Genomic DNA, 15613 nt, shown 5'->3' on the forward strand with positions numbered 1-15613 from the left:
CTTCAATGCACCCCATCCCCTGCAGGGAGGGGGAGGAGGGTCCAAGGGAAAGGTAGGGGGAGTGTCTGACTTTTTCGTTATTCTCTACCTCTTGACCTTTCCCTCCTACAGCCGAGCCTGGTGTGGGAAGAATCTCAGGCCTCAGCTTGCTAAATTGTGCAATGGATCAGATGACAGGTGAGGCAGGCTCTTCCCGCCCCCAGATAGTGTCAGCAGTTTGGAAAGCAACTTGAATGCCTGGGCCTTGAGTGGAGCTGGGGCAAGGCTAACTGAGTGGCTCTAGGTTCCTCCTGCCACACCTCTATGCCTCAGCATCAGAGAAGCAAGGTGATGGAGAGACAGGAGACCTGGGTTCTAGCCCATCCACATCTCCTCTCCACTCTCACCTTAGTTTTTCCATCTTTAAACAAGTGGGTGAAACTAGATGAACTTTAACATCCTTTCCATCTTTTAATTATCAACATCCCAAAAGACAATATTATCTTACAGGCAAGCCAATAGGATCCATGAAGATAAGGGGCCTGTTCTAAGCCACACTGTCAGGTAGGAGGAAGAGAGGGGATTGAAACTCACCTGTTTTGAATCCTAACACATTCAACTGCATTGGTCAAGGCAAAACTTACCTGAGGAGCTCTGCTCTCTTCCAAAGTTTGGGTGGTCTTTGAATTAGGAAACATGGAGGACATTCAAGGCCCAGGAGAACTCCAGGCCTACTGCTGAGCTCACAGGCAGTGTGTTATGGATTTGTGGTCATATGCATAATAATAAAACAAACACCTGTGAACTCACCACCCAACTTAACAAATAGAACATTACCAGAGCTCAAAGCTCTCATTCCCTGCCTTACCCAGAGGTAACCACTATTCTGAATTTGTCCCACATCCTTTGGCTTTTCTTTGTATTTTCCCACACATAAATCGCCCAACAATAAATTGTTTAGTGTTGCTTATTTTTAACTTAACAAGAATGTATTTTTTTCTGTGATTACTTTTTTCTCTCATTATGTTTCCGAGATCCACCCATGCAGATGTGTGTATAGTTCATTCATTTCTACTATGCATAGTGTGAATATACCACAATTAATATATCCATTCTTTTGTCCAAGGGCATTTGGATTCTCTTTAGTTTTTTTTGTTTTTTGGGTTTTTTTTTTTTTTTTTTTTTTTTTTGCTGTTTTGAAAATGCTGCTAAGATCATCCTGGATCTTTATGTTGCCTGGAGCCCAAGTCTGCGACTTTCTCTGGAGTATATACCCTGGAGTGGAATTGTTGGGTCAAATTGTTTTTCTGAGTGGTTGAACCAATTTATGTTCCACTCATTAGAGCTCCTGTTGCCCTCCATCCTCACGAAGACTTGGTGGTGTTCTCCCACTTTCCAGTAGCGAGAAGCCCAGCATCCCTAACCTCGGTTATCTCTGCTCTTGACCCTAGGGCAGCTCCCACCTTTCCCAGCCTGAGCTCATGTTCTTTTTAATGCTCCAGTGAATATGATGAGGTGTTTCTCTGTATCCCTGTATTCCTAACCGAATAACACTGAGTACAGGGGAGGAAATGCCAGTTTAGGGATAGACTAGGGGTCTTGAGGTCTGTCTGTGTGACCATCAGAATCACTGGATCCTTTTGGAGAATCAAGGCCAGCTGGTAAAGTTGTTAGTTCTGTCCTAACCCAAAGCACACTAGAGCCTGGTCCCCTGGGGTGACCAAAGATGCCTAGTTAATTTCCTTCCCTATCTGCCCCCCACAGACTCTCCTATTTCTCAGGTGAACACTATTTACCTTCTTCCACTTTCTCCTCCACTCTGTAAAGTCAGTATTTCTCCAAGCGTGGTCCACCAGCCACCTACATCAGAATCAGCTGGGTTCTTGTTAAAAATGCAGATTCTCCTGAAAGAGAATATATATATGTATGTGTTTGGTCTGTATGTATAATTGAATCACTTTGCTGTATACCTGAAACTAACACAATACTGTAAACCAACTATATTTCAATAAAATAAAAAGAAATTGCAAAGAGGAAAAAATGCAGATTCTCAGACCCCTCCTCATGCTGAACCAGACTCTCTGGGGTACAACTCAGGAATGTGCTGTTTAACAAGTTCCCCAGGTGATCCCTGCACACACAGAGGTTTGAGAGCTGCTGCTCTAAGCACAGACATCAGGGAGGTCAAGCCAAGGTCATCTCTAGGCAAGTTCAGACATCTCCCAACAGCTCCTCCATAAAGAAGGAGTTGAATCCCATTTTCTCATCACCCTTCCCCTACTTCCATTGTACCCTAGGGATACAGGGATAAAGAGACCACTTAAATTGTAGCATCTGTGGTATCAGATGTGTATCCCAGCATTGTTTACAGTAAAGAGAAACTGAAAACGGCTGCCTGCTGGTAGGGGCCTGGTCAAATTCATTACGGTACATCTTCCCAATGGAATGCTACACAACGATTAAAAGTGACTTTATGTCTTTATTATTGCATCTCGACTTTCATGGAATCTTTAAAAAGCACATTAAATTTTACAGTTTTGCTTCAGTTTTCTACATAAGTGGGCATTATCTTTATAATTAAAAAAACACAAAACACAGAAAAATCCAGAAGTGTTTGCTGAATATTTATGAAGGAGCCCATTTCGATTATTCTACCAGCCCCGATAACAAAAGTCTTTTTAAATTATCAAAGGAAATGCTACAGGAATTTTTCCCAGATCTGAAGTGTCTGAGTCTTCCAGATTGAAAGAGATCACCAAAAGGCTAGCACAACACACAAATAAACAAAAAAACCAACGCAGACATTTGCATCACATTTCAGAACATCAAGAGTAAAGAGAAGATCCTAAGAGCATCCAAAGGAAAAACAGGTCGAAGACAAAGCATCAAGAATCAGAGTGGCATTTGGTTGCCTATCAGAGGCATTGGCTATTAGAAGACCATGAAACATTACTTTGAAAATAATGAGGATAAACAAGTTTATACTGTATAGTACAAGGAACTATATTCACTATTTTGTAGAAGCTTATGGTGAAAAAGAATATGAAAACAAATATATGTATATTCATGTGTGACTGAAGCATTGTGCTGTACACCAGAAATTGACACAACACTGCAAACTGACTATACTTCAATTAAAAAAACAGAAAATAATGAGGAAGAATGATTTGTATATCTATCCTAAACAGCCTAGCATGTATGATGGTAGAATGGAGACAAACTGAGACATACCAGTGCTCCAATATTTCAATTCCCAAGCACTCAATCTTAGAATACTCCTGAAGGATGTATTTTAGCAAATTGGGGATGTGCAACACTAGAGAAGAAGCCATTGAATCCTGGAAACTGGAGATAACCCTGGGGACATGTGAGGGCAGATCCAGCAGGACCCAGAGACGCACAGACCCCAGGTGGGCCCAGCTAGTTCAAACTGGAGCAGGAGGAGGGAGATGCCTCCAGATTCAAAGATACAAATGGAACCAACAAAGGCTTCAAACTGTGTTGTAATGTCTGGGAAAACTATTGAAAGTCGTGACAGATCTTTTGAAGCATTTGGGAAAAGGTAGTGAAACAGATACTGGTACACAGAAAACCAAGCCAACAAAAATATGACAACTGATAATTTCGGGAAAACAAAAGTTGTACAACAAAGAAAACATAATTAGAGTATTGGAAGTCAGAAGAACACCTAAACCTGATAAACTATGAAGCTGTAACAAATGTATATTATTAAGAAATATAGAGAAAAGCAAGGGAAAAAAACAGTTAAAAGAGTTGAAAGTAGTTACCTCTTGGGATTGGAATACAGGTGTGGGTAAAGGACTTATATTTTGCCACAAGCCTTGTAGCACTATTTTCTTTAACTATGTACCTTCATCATTTTGACTGGAACATTTATATACTGCTGATTGAACATAAAATGATGCAGCCATAAACTTTAAAAAATTAAACAGAGATTACCATATGACCCAGCAATTCCACTCCTAGGTATATATTCAAGAGAATTGAAAATAGGTGTTCTGGGGGAGGGAATAGCTCAGTGGTAGCTAAGCATGCACAAGGTCCTGGGTTCAATCCCCAGTACCTCTATTAAACGTGTAAATAAACAAATCTAATTACCACCCCCCAAAGACCTGGGGAAAAAATGGACACTCAAAAAAGAAAGAAAGAAAGAAAGAAAGAAAGAAAGAAAGAAAGAAAGAAAACTCAAGAAAAATAGGTGTTGGAACAAAAACTTGTCCAGGGATATAGTTCAGTACTACTCACAATAGCCAAAAAATATAGATAACCCAAATATCCAGTAACTGATGAATGAATAAGTAATATATGGTATATCCATATAGTGGAATATTATTCAGCCATAAAAAGGAATGAAGTATTGATATCTGCTACAACATGGATAAACCTTGAAAGCATTGCCCTAAATGAAAGATGCCAGACACAAAAGGTCACATATAGCATAATTCCATTCTTACGAAATGTCGGGAATAGGCAAATCCATAGAGACAGAAAGCAGATTAGCGGTTGCCTGGGGTAAGGCAAAGAGGGATACAGAGTGACTGCTTAAGGGGCATAGGGTTTCTTTTTGGGGTGATGAAAATGTTCCTGTAATGGTTGCACAATATTGTGAATATACTAAAAACTGAATTGCATGCTTTAAAACGGTCGAATAGTTTTATATCATGTAAATTCTACATCAATAAGACACACTCAGTTGTAACAAAACATCCAATTCAAACTGCCTTAAACAATAAAAGAGATGTATTTTGAATTGAAAGTATTTCAAAACAAAAATACAACCCAATGTGCATGTTTTTCCTCAACTCTTTCGGGGCCTAAAATCCAAATGTGTTCCAAGACCCTTCCACAAAAGACCTGCAGAGGTGCTAAGAAAGATTGCATACTGTAGAGGTGAATCGGTGCCTGAGAGGCAGACAGGTGGGATTAGAGCTCTGGTTCCGCCAGTAACTTGCTACAAGACCCTCTGCAGCATTCTTAATCCAAGTCTTAGTTTCCTCGTCACTAAAATGCGGCAAAAACAGTCCCTATCTTATCCAGTGGTTGTGAAGATTAGAAGAGAACATTTTTGATGCCCCAGGCACAGTGCCTGGCCCATAATATACACTTAGATCTAACTTAGATCAGGTGGGAGAGAATTTCAGGGAAAAGCAATACTAGCTCATCTTTATTGAGCACTCACTCTGTAGCAGGTTCTAATGTCCTTCCACGGGTAAGCTCGTCTCCCTACCCACCCCGCCGTCCCCCGCCGTCCCCCGCCGTCCCCCGCTGTCCCCGTCCCCTCCCAGGCAGAGACGCGCAGGGAACCAGGGATGCGAGCGGAAGCCCCGCCCCAGTTGCTGGGAGGAGGCTGGCGCCGGGTGGAGAATTGGGGGCAGCTGTCTGAGGACATCGCCGACCGCCCACCCTGCTCCTGCGGCCTCTGCAGGATCCGGAGCTCCGGGCTGCGGCGGGGATGGGCGGAGGCGGGGGAGGACCAGCAGCCCTCGCCCGGCGCATCGCGGCGCGGCCTGCGGGGAAGCCCATGCTGAAGGGCCCGAGGGACGCGGGGACTGAAAGGACTTGGGACCGAGGGGGTGGGAGTCGGGGGATGAGAAAGCATAGGAAGCGGCGCTGAAGGGTGCCGGGACTTGGGGGCGCCGGGGGCGCGGGGGAGCGCCGAGGCCAGAGGAAGCGGGACATGAAGGGACGCGGGGGTGGGGAATGGTGTCGCGGGAACCAAAACGGCGTTGGAATCCGCCCATCCCGCCTCCAAGAAACCGCCCTTGACCGCCCTCTGCGCCCTTCCTTTCTGCCCACACTCTGGCGCTAACCCTTCCTGTTCACAGGGCTCATGTTACTCACTTGTCTCCTCCACTAGTCTGAGATTTTGTCTCTTTAAAAAAAATTTTTTTTCTTTTTTTTTTTCTTTCAGTTTTTTTCTCTTTTTTTCTTTGAGATTGTTTTCAAAGTTGTTTTACTTCTTTTTAAATAGTGAACACAGGACCCAAACTTTGTCCCTCTCCTGGGCTCCAGCGGAGACCTCTGGGCTCCCTGAGAGCAGGGCCGTTCTTTTCTCTCTATAGCCCCAGTGCCTGGCACGTGGTAGGCACGCTCTCAGTAGATGGTGGTTGAATACATAAGGAATGGTTGTGTGACTGAACTGCCTTTCTTAGCATCCAGGTTGCACCCCTGGGACTCTAGAAGCAGAGGTGGAGGGCTGTGGGGGAAGCCTTGGCTCAGAAGTACTAACAGTCAGCTACTACAATCCCTTTGCTGTAAGTATTGGTCACACTCTGCTTTTTTCTCTTCTGAGCCTCACGCTATCCTTGGGAAGTAGGTGTGGCTAATGCTGTTACTCTCATTTTACAGATGAGAAAACAGCTTCAGAGGAGCAACCTCGTTAGATGTTATGTAGAACCCAGTATTGTCTGCTTTCTGCTGCCAGCCTTCCTAGATTTCCTACACTAGGCATGTAGCTACTGATGCTAGGAGGGCTGACATTTCTCCTGCTTTTCCTTTTGCCCACTGAAGTATTCAGGGCTACAGGATGCAAAGGGAGGGCCCTGGACTGGTGATTATGATCAGTAGCAGTTAGAGTGTTGGTAAAGGTGTTGAAATAGGGAGAGTAACATTGTCATTTAATACCAGTCCAAGTTTGATTCAAGCCTTTATGGGGAGGAGTGCAGGCTGATGAATGAGACACAAGTCTTGCACTCAGGGAGCCAAAACTTGGTAAGACATTACCTTTATATACATAGGATATTTAGGAGTTCATGAGGTTTATCTAAAAACAGTGATTCTCAACCAATAGTTCACAGGAGACCTGTGGAGATTTTTACTCATGTAAGAGACTGGTGTCAGAGCCCCACTTCAGACCTCCTGGGTCAGAATTTCCTGGAGTGGGTTCAAAGCATGTGGATTTCTAAAAAAGCTTTCCCTGGATTCTGATGTGCACTCCTAGTTGAGACCTGTTGTGCTAATACAAAATTGTTGTTAATTGTGGACCAACAAGAGAAGCACATAAATAACTGTAACAGAGGGCAAATTAAGGTGAACACTTCATAAAGTGACCAACCAAGTGCTATGGAATTTCAAAGGAGGGAGAAGCCACATCTGGATGGAGGAATCAGGGTGAAGGGGTAATCTGTGATGGGATATAAAATACGTAGGATACAGACCAGTAGAAATTGTGGGCAGAAGAAGATGAGAACATTACAGGAAGAGAGATCAGCTTGAGCAAAAGAGAGGAAAGAAAGAACATGGAGCTTATTCAGGGACCAGGTCATGGTGAGTTCAACTGGAGGATGGGTAAACATGGGAGCAAAAGGAAGGGTGGGAGTCTTTGTGAATTTCTTGTAGGCTAGGGTGAAGTCTTATTAAATATAAATGGAAGAGTCAATATTGTGGAGATGCCAGTCCTCTCAAAATTGATGTATTTAATGTAATAACAATAAAAAAATCCCAAAAGGATTTTTGTAGAAAACTTGTTTGTCCTTTTTTTTTTTGTAGAAAACTTAATAAAATGGTTCTAGAGTTTATTTAGAAGCATAAACATGTGAGAAGAGCCAGGCAGCAGAAAGCTACAATAATTAAAAACAAATGTGTATATGTGTAGAAATAGGCAGACGGATCAATGAGACAAGTCTAGAAATAAACCCAAGCATATGTGGGAACTACACAGTTGTCCAAAAGGACAATTCAAATCAATGAGTTAAAAAATGTATTCAAATGAAATATTGTGAATGAAATAAAGGCACAAAAATATATGCTAGATGATTCCACTTATATAAACTATCTAAAATTGTCAAATTCATAGAAACAGAAAGGAGAATGGTGGTTACCAGGGCTTAGGGGAGGGGGAAAAGGAAAGCTGTTGTTTAATGGTTATAGAGTTTTCATTTTGCAGGTTGAAAAAGTTCCAGAGATCTGTTTCACAACAATGCTCAATGTTAACACTACTGAACTGTACTTAAAATGGTTAAGATGGTAATTTTTATATTGTGTGTATTTAAACACACATACACACACACACACACACAAGTTTTATGGTATTCAAACAACCAGCCAGCCATTTGGGAAAGGTCCATACCATACTAGATTCCAGATAGATTAATAATAGCAATCGTGAATATTTAAAGAATGAACACCAATGAACCTCTTCCAAAAAAGCTGAAGAGGAGGGAATACTTCCAAACTCATTTTCTGAGGCTAGCTAGCATTATCCTAATAACAAAACCATACAAAGACACTACAATAAAAGAAAACTACAGATCCCTTACGAATATTGGTGCAAAAATCTTCAATAAAATACTAGCAAACTGAATTCAATAGCATATTAAAAGAATTACACAGCATGACCATGTAGGTCTATTCTTGGAATGCAAGGATGTTTTCATATAAAAAAATCCATCAATTAATACTTCATATTAACAGAATGAAGGAGAAAAAAACATAATCATCTCAATTGATGCAGAAAAAGCATTTGACAAGGTTTAGCACACTTTCTTGATAAAAACACTGAACCTACTAGGAATAGAAGCAAAGTTCTTCAACATAATAAAGGCTATCTATGAAAAACCCACAGTTAATGTCATCTTCAATGGTGAAAGACCAAAAGCTATACTACTCAGCCATAAAAACCGACAACATAACGCCATTTGCAGCAACATGGATGCCCCTGGAGAATGTCATTCTAAGGGAAGTAAGCCAGAAAGAGAAAGAAAAATACCATATGAGATCGCTCATATGTGGAATCTAAAAAACAAACAAACAAACAAAAAAAAACCCCAAAAAACCAAAGCATAAATATAGAACAGAAATAGACTCACAGACATAGAATACAAACTTGTGGTTGCCAGGGGGGTGGGGGGTGGGAAGAGATAGACTGGGATTTCAAAATTGTAGAATAGATAGACAAGATTATACTGTATAGCATAGGGAAATATATACAAGATCTTATGGTAGCTCACAGAGAAAGGAATGTGACAATGAATATATATATGTTCATGTATAATTGATAAATTGTGCTCTACACTGGAATTTGATGCAACATTGTAAAATGATTATAAATCAATAAAAAATGTTAAAAAAAAAAAAAAGAAAGACCAAAAAGCTTTTCCTCTATGATTAGCAACAAGGTTACTTGCTTTTGCCACTTCTATTCAACATAGTATTGGAAGTCCTAGCCAGAACCATTAGGCAAGATAAATAAGTAAAAGGCATCCAAATTTGAAAGAAAAAAGTAAAATGATGTTCATAGATGACATGATCTTATATGTAGAAAACCCTAAAAAACCCACAAAAAACTGTTCAAATTAAATAATTCAGCAAAGTCATAGAATGCAAAATCAACCTACAAAAACAAGTTGCATTTCTAGACAGTAACAATGCACAATTCTAAAAGGACATTTAGAAAACAACTCCATTTACTATAGCATCTAAAAGAATAAAATAGTTAAGAATAAACATAATGAAGAGGCTATATAAGTTTGCTAAGGCTGCCACAACAAAATACCACTGACCTGGTGGTTTAAACAACAGAGATTTATTTTTTTCTCACTTCTAGAGGCTAGAAGTCCAAAATGAAAGTGTCAGCAATTTTGGTTTCTTCTGAGGCCTCTTTCTTTTGTTCACAGATGGCTTTCTTGCTGTGTCCTCCTATGTCCCTCTGCATTGTCTGTAACCTAATCTCCTCTCTTTATAAGGACATCAATCATATTGGATTAGGGTCTCCTATAACAGCTTGACATGGTTTGGGCCTTTTAAAATTCATTCAGTTTGGTATACAGTAAACTCTTTCAATTTGAAGCCTTGTATCTTTCTCAGCTTTAGGACATTTTCTTCCATTATTCTTTTATTCTCTCTGTATTCACCTTCTGGAACTCTTACTAAACAGAGTTGGTAGCTTCTGGATGCAGCTTCTAAATCTCTTTTTGTCACATATTATCCAACTTTGCTTCCCCTCCAAATTGTCTTTTCCTGCACGCGTTTTCACGATGTGGTTTTTCTACAAATCTGATTTTGTCTTCTTTCCATTTTACTTTTATTACTTAAAATCTGTTTTTAAATTATACAAATGTATATCAATTCATGATCACTGTAAAACACTCAAGGCAGAAAAAATTAAAAAGTCTCATGCCCCACCACTAACATTCCAACTCAGTTTCCCTAAGGTAACCACTGTTATCAGTTCAGGGATTTTCTTTCACATCTTTTCTTATGGCTACCTTTTTTTTTTTTTATTGAAGTATAGTCAGTTTACAATGTTTCAATTTCTGGTGTACAGCATAATATTTCAGTCACACATATACATACATATATTCATTTTCATATTCTTTTTCATTATAGGTTACTACAAGATATTGAATATAGTTCCCTGTGCTATACAGTATAAACTTGTTGTTTATCTATTTTATATATAGTAGTATCTGCAAATCTTAAACTCCAAATTTATCCCTTCTGCCCTACTTTCCCCCCTGGAAACCATAAGTTTGTTTTCTATGTCTGTGAGTCTATTTTTGTTTTGTAAATCAGTTCATTTGTGTCTTTTTTTTTTAGATTCCACATATAAGTGATATCATAAGGTATTTTTCTTTCTCTTTCTGGCTTACTTCACTTAGAATGATGATCTCCAGATCCATCCATGTTGCTGCAAATGGCATTATTTTATTCTTTTTTATGGTTGAGTAGTATTCCTCTCTGTGTGTGTGTGTATACACACATACATATATGTATATGTGTGTGTATGTATGTGTGTGTGTGTATATATATATATATATATCTCACAACTTTTTTTTAATCCAGTCATCTGTCAGTGGACATTTAGGTTGTTTCCATGTCTTGGCCATTGTAAACAATGCTGCTGTGAACATTGGGATGCATGTCTCTTTTTAAATTAGAGTCCCCTCGGGATATATGTGCAGGAATGGGCTTGCTGGATCATATAGTAAATCTATTTTTATTTTTTTGAGGAATCTTCATAATGTTTTCCATAGTGGCTGCACCAAACTACATTCCCACCAACAGTGTAGGAGGGTTACAATCCACTTTCAACCCTACTAGTCATATCTCCAAGGTTATTTTCTTTTTTTAACCTTTCCAGAAGCAAGCACTATATACTGTAAAAATAAAGTCAGTCACTACTAATTAAAGACAGAAATATTTTTGTAGTATTCTGTTTCATTGGTAGACCCAGTGAACCATGCCTGCCAGTACTGGAAGATACCCTGGCATAGTCCCCTACTCTTGAATCCGGACTGACCCTTGGACTTGCTTTAACCAATAGAATATGGTGAAAGCACAAGTCCTGAGGTTAAGCCTTAAGAAGGCCTGGCATCTTCCACTTTTGCCTTTTTGGGAGCCCTGAGCCAGAACGTAAGAAACCTGGCTACTCTGATGGAGAGATTATGTAGAAAGGTCACAGAGAGTGGGAGAGAATTTGAGACTACAGGGAAAGAGAGGCCCACCATTCCAGCTGAATAGCCCCCAACTACAAGGCCAATGTCAGAATGGCCAGGCTAATCCCAGCCCACATTTCACACTCAGCAAATAATATGGTTGTTGTTTTAAGACATACATTTTTTGGGGTGGTTTGTTACACAAAAGATAATGAAAACACCTCACCTCTCCTTGGGTAACACTGGTACACTCAGTTCTCCATAAAGCTGAAGTCTCCATCCCTGTCTCTAAACTGAATTACAATCGTTTTCTAGAAGCTTTCACATCAAGTACTAGAACATAGGCGAGCTTTTTTAATGGTAAGAGATACTAAGGGGGCGGGGGTGTCCAGAGGCTCAGACTGTAGTCCTAGTACTAGTTGTATGTCTTTTGAAAGTCATTTACCCTTTTGCTTCAATTGTAAAATGGGACACTAATGCTCACTCTACTTAGCAGAGGGTAAAAATTAGTATAACCGAGTTGAAAATAAAAACTAAATGCCTTTAACAGAGCTTCCAGCTCAAGAGGCAGGTGAGGAAATATGAAAAACGTGGATTTGATATCACCTGGATGTAAGATCCTGAGCGACTTGGTATTTCTGATCCCCAATTCTTCCTCTATAAACGAGATTATCCTTCCTCACCTCACAGGTTTATCTGTGATCACTAAATAACACGTCGCACAAGGAGAGACTTATTGCAGAATAAACGCTAATTGCCCGCCAAAACACCTCCCCACCCCGCATCCATCCTTATATTCCCCACCCAACTCCAGAGAATATGATTTAGTAAAACTGGAGTCGGGCCTGGAAGGTTACCTTTTTTTTTTTTTTTAATCTACGTTTAAAAAAAAACAAAGCCTCTAGCAGATTTAAATCCAGGCGTCCTTATGCAAAGGACTCTGGTTGCTACCACGCCCCCTCCCTCTGACAGGGCCGCAAACTCCAGGTCTCGCGACAGTTTCTTCTTTCTCCAGAATCCTCTACAGGTCGCGCGAGAGTGGTTCGTCCAATCACGAGGCTGGATAGAGACCCAAGATGGCGGCGCACTGGGAGCGTAACATCTGCGTTTCTAGGATCTTCGTGCTGCTCATGGCCTGACTCTTAAACCGTGGGGTTATAGAAGCCCGCGCCAGACTAGTCGTCTGGCAGGAACTTTGACCTCCGAGGTGAGTCACTTAGTATCTCTCACGCGGATTGTGAGTTTACTTAATCTGTGTATCATTCAGGTTCCTTATTCTCGGGTTCTGGGCCCGTGAGGCGCTGACTTCGGTGTCTAAGAAGACAGACTCGAATATGTGTGTTCGTGCGTGCGCGCGCGCGCGAGGGGGTGTGTGTGTGGGAGGGGGGCGGTAGGTAGGAGGAGTTGGCAAATACAATGGCGACTGGTATTGAAGTAGGAAAGACCCCCTGGGGCTGTGAAGGTTTAGTGACATCCGAAACTGAGGCTGGGAGACAAACTGAGTGGGTAAGATGAGGGCGTGGAAGGGAGTGGGAGAGATGGAGAGCTGGCAGTGGCTGGACTAGTGGGAAAAATCAGATTTATGAAGTAAGGGACGAGAGAAAGTGGAGATTGGTATTGAAGTGGTAGGGATCTCTGCAGAAGGAATTCTCAAAATTCTGAAAGCGGAATTTAGATTATTTTACAGTCTTGTGTATTAAGACAGATGGTAGTTGAAGAGGACAATTAAGGGTCAGAAGAAACCAAGGAAACAGAAGCATGGAGGTGGGAAAAATCAAAGAAACTCGAAGCCTCAGCTTCAATGAGTCTACTACTTTGGCTTTCTGGACTGACTCGGGTAGCCCTGAATAAAAAAGTCCAGCCCTAAGGCCGAGCCTTTTAGAGACTCAAGATGGGGATTGCTTATCAAGAATGAGGATGCTGTGTTTCAGTGGCCTGGACAATGTAAAGAGTTCCATTGGGCTTTCAGTCAACAAACACTTATTGAGTGCCTACTCTCCTGGCCCTGTTTTAGGCCCTGGGATCTGGCAGTGAATGAGATAGACAAAATATTTTCCCTCATGTAGCTTACTGGCTGGGCAGATTAAAAAAAAAAGTAACATATATGGAATGTCAGATGGGTAAGTTTTATGTAGATGCTGAAGCTACTAAGGGAGACAGGAGTGTGTTCACTCACTGCACATTTAAATGGAGGTACTCAGGAAAGGCATCAGTGAGATGGTAATATTTGATCAAAGACCTGAACAGAGTGAGGGTACCTTGTATGTATGTATATCTGGGGGAAAAGCAATCCATGCAGACCAAACAGCAAGTACAAAAGCCCTGAGGCAGGATTGTGCCAGACTTGATAGAGAAACAACAAGGAGACCAATGTGGCTAGAGTAGAATGAGCCAGGAAGAGAAAAATAGATTAGGTTAGAGAGAAGGGGGAGTGCCAATGCGAGGTAAGAGTTGACACTCAGTTAAACTCTTGAGGAATGGGATAGACTTAGCTAAGAACCCTTGCCTGAGCTTAGTTAGCAAATAAGTGGGTTTATTGACTCATTCTGCATCTGTTCTGACCAGAAGGGTTGAGTAATGTAGGAAATGAATCTGCCATATCTGTGATTTAATTTCTCCACGTGTTCAGAATGTCATGTGTGTGCACTGACATCAGCTATGTAGTCTTAAGAATCAATGTGTTACAGAACCCTAACATACCAGTGTCTTGAAATCCTGTTAGAGTATCTTTCTTTGTTGTTGTTGCTTGACAGAATCACAAAAAAGGAAAGCATTTTTCTTTTCAACTTTTTCTTGGAGACTGAGAACTGTCTTAGTTTTATGCTTCCATCATGTTAGGAAATTAAAACTTGTACGTAGTGAGTGTGATAACATGAGGGGCAAAATGTGGTAACTTAGTGTGTTGAAAAACTTACAAATGTCACTCTATTTCCCCCAAATTTTGAATTATTCATTCACTCAACAGGTATTTATTGTAGGAAAAGTGCTAAAGATTTCTGTCTTGTGTGCCACAAGAACAATGGTGGTGTCATTCAGCAAAATAGGGAAGATTAGAAGAGGACCAGTTTGGGGTGGGTAGGAATGATTTAATTTTGAACATGTTGTGCATGAAGTACTTTTGAGCCAATCAAGTGAGTGGGCAGTTAGATATATGATTTGGAACATCGGAGGGGAAGACAATTTGTTTTTGAAAATCGTTATTAAATTTCCAGTGTAGAAAGCTTTCAAAAACCTTCTGAAATAGAGTGTTAACAGTTTTATTACTATGTAAGATTGTATCTTAACAAAGCCTGCAAAGGGAAGGTGCTTATTGCTAAGATGCTTTACAATAGGGGATATGTGTGAAACGGAGAGACTAGGGAAGGAAGGACCTTCGTGAAGAAGAGATGCTTGAACTGTGGTAATAAGGGTGACTAGGAATTCATCAGGTGAAGAAGGGAGGAATGAATATTATAGACAAAAAGAGTGAGCTAGGTAAAGACGCTGTTGCCAAAGTGGAGGGATGAATAGAAGAGCAGGAGATGTGACCTAGGCTGATGGTGAGAACATAGGTAAGGCCACACCATGCTAGGTCTTGTATATATGCTAAGTAATGGTTTTTGTTTTTCTCCTTAGTAAGGTTTTGAGCAAGTGGGGATGGGAGGAGGACACAATGAGATTTGTGTTTAGAAATGATCACTGCAAGGTTGAAAAAGGACTGGAGACAGTAAGTGTGGATTCAGGGAGACAAATTAAGAGGCTGTTACAGCAGTCTAAGTAACTTGTACTGGGCTGCTATTGGTGGAGATAGGGGAAAATGGATGGATTTGAGAGGTGTTTAGTACATAAAATCCACATGACTGTGGATTTCTTGGAATATGAGAGGGATAGAAAACTCTCAGGTGACTCAGGATTCTGACTTACACTATACCATTTTAGATGAATGCATGTTATGAAAAATGTAGAAAATGCAGCATGACATAAAGAAGAAAATAAAAATTACTTACCATCCAGAGATACACACTAAAATGTATTTTAAATTATGAGCTACTTAGAGATTTACTCAACCACTACCGTGGTTTTTCTTCCGGTTTTTATTTCTTGCTATAAATGTATTAACTTTTTTCTTCTTTTGTATTCTTGAGGAAAACAAAATTACTATGTTTATTTTCATTTAGCTTTATCTACCTAAAAATGACAAGACTGAAATTTATAAAAGAACTTGGAATAGAAGAATTTTTTTAAACTTTAGTGACTTT

The 15613-nt window shown here is 40.5% G+C and overlaps 1 protein-coding gene across 2 annotated transcripts in view; it reads left to right on the top strand.

Moving 5' to 3' along the window:
• Positions 1–12440: 12440 nt before the first annotated feature.
• METTL16 (methyltransferase like 16) overlaps positions 12441–15613 on the top strand; it is a 61807-nt gene continuing 58634 nt past the window's right edge. For both annotated transcript variants that reach the window (XM_006185003.3, XM_032457451.1), the window contains exon 1: positions 12441–12582. The gene's annotated coding sequence lies outside the window, so the exon portion shown is untranslated. The remainder of the gene's footprint in view (positions 12583–15613) is intronic.

The sequence above is a fragment of the Camelus ferus genome, chromosome 16 (assembly GCF_009834535.1).
Source record: "Camelus ferus isolate YT-003-E chromosome 16, BCGSAC_Cfer_1.0, whole genome shotgun sequence".
NCBI classification, from domain to species: domain Eukaryota; kingdom Metazoa; phylum Chordata; class Mammalia; order Artiodactyla; family Camelidae; genus Camelus; species Camelus ferus.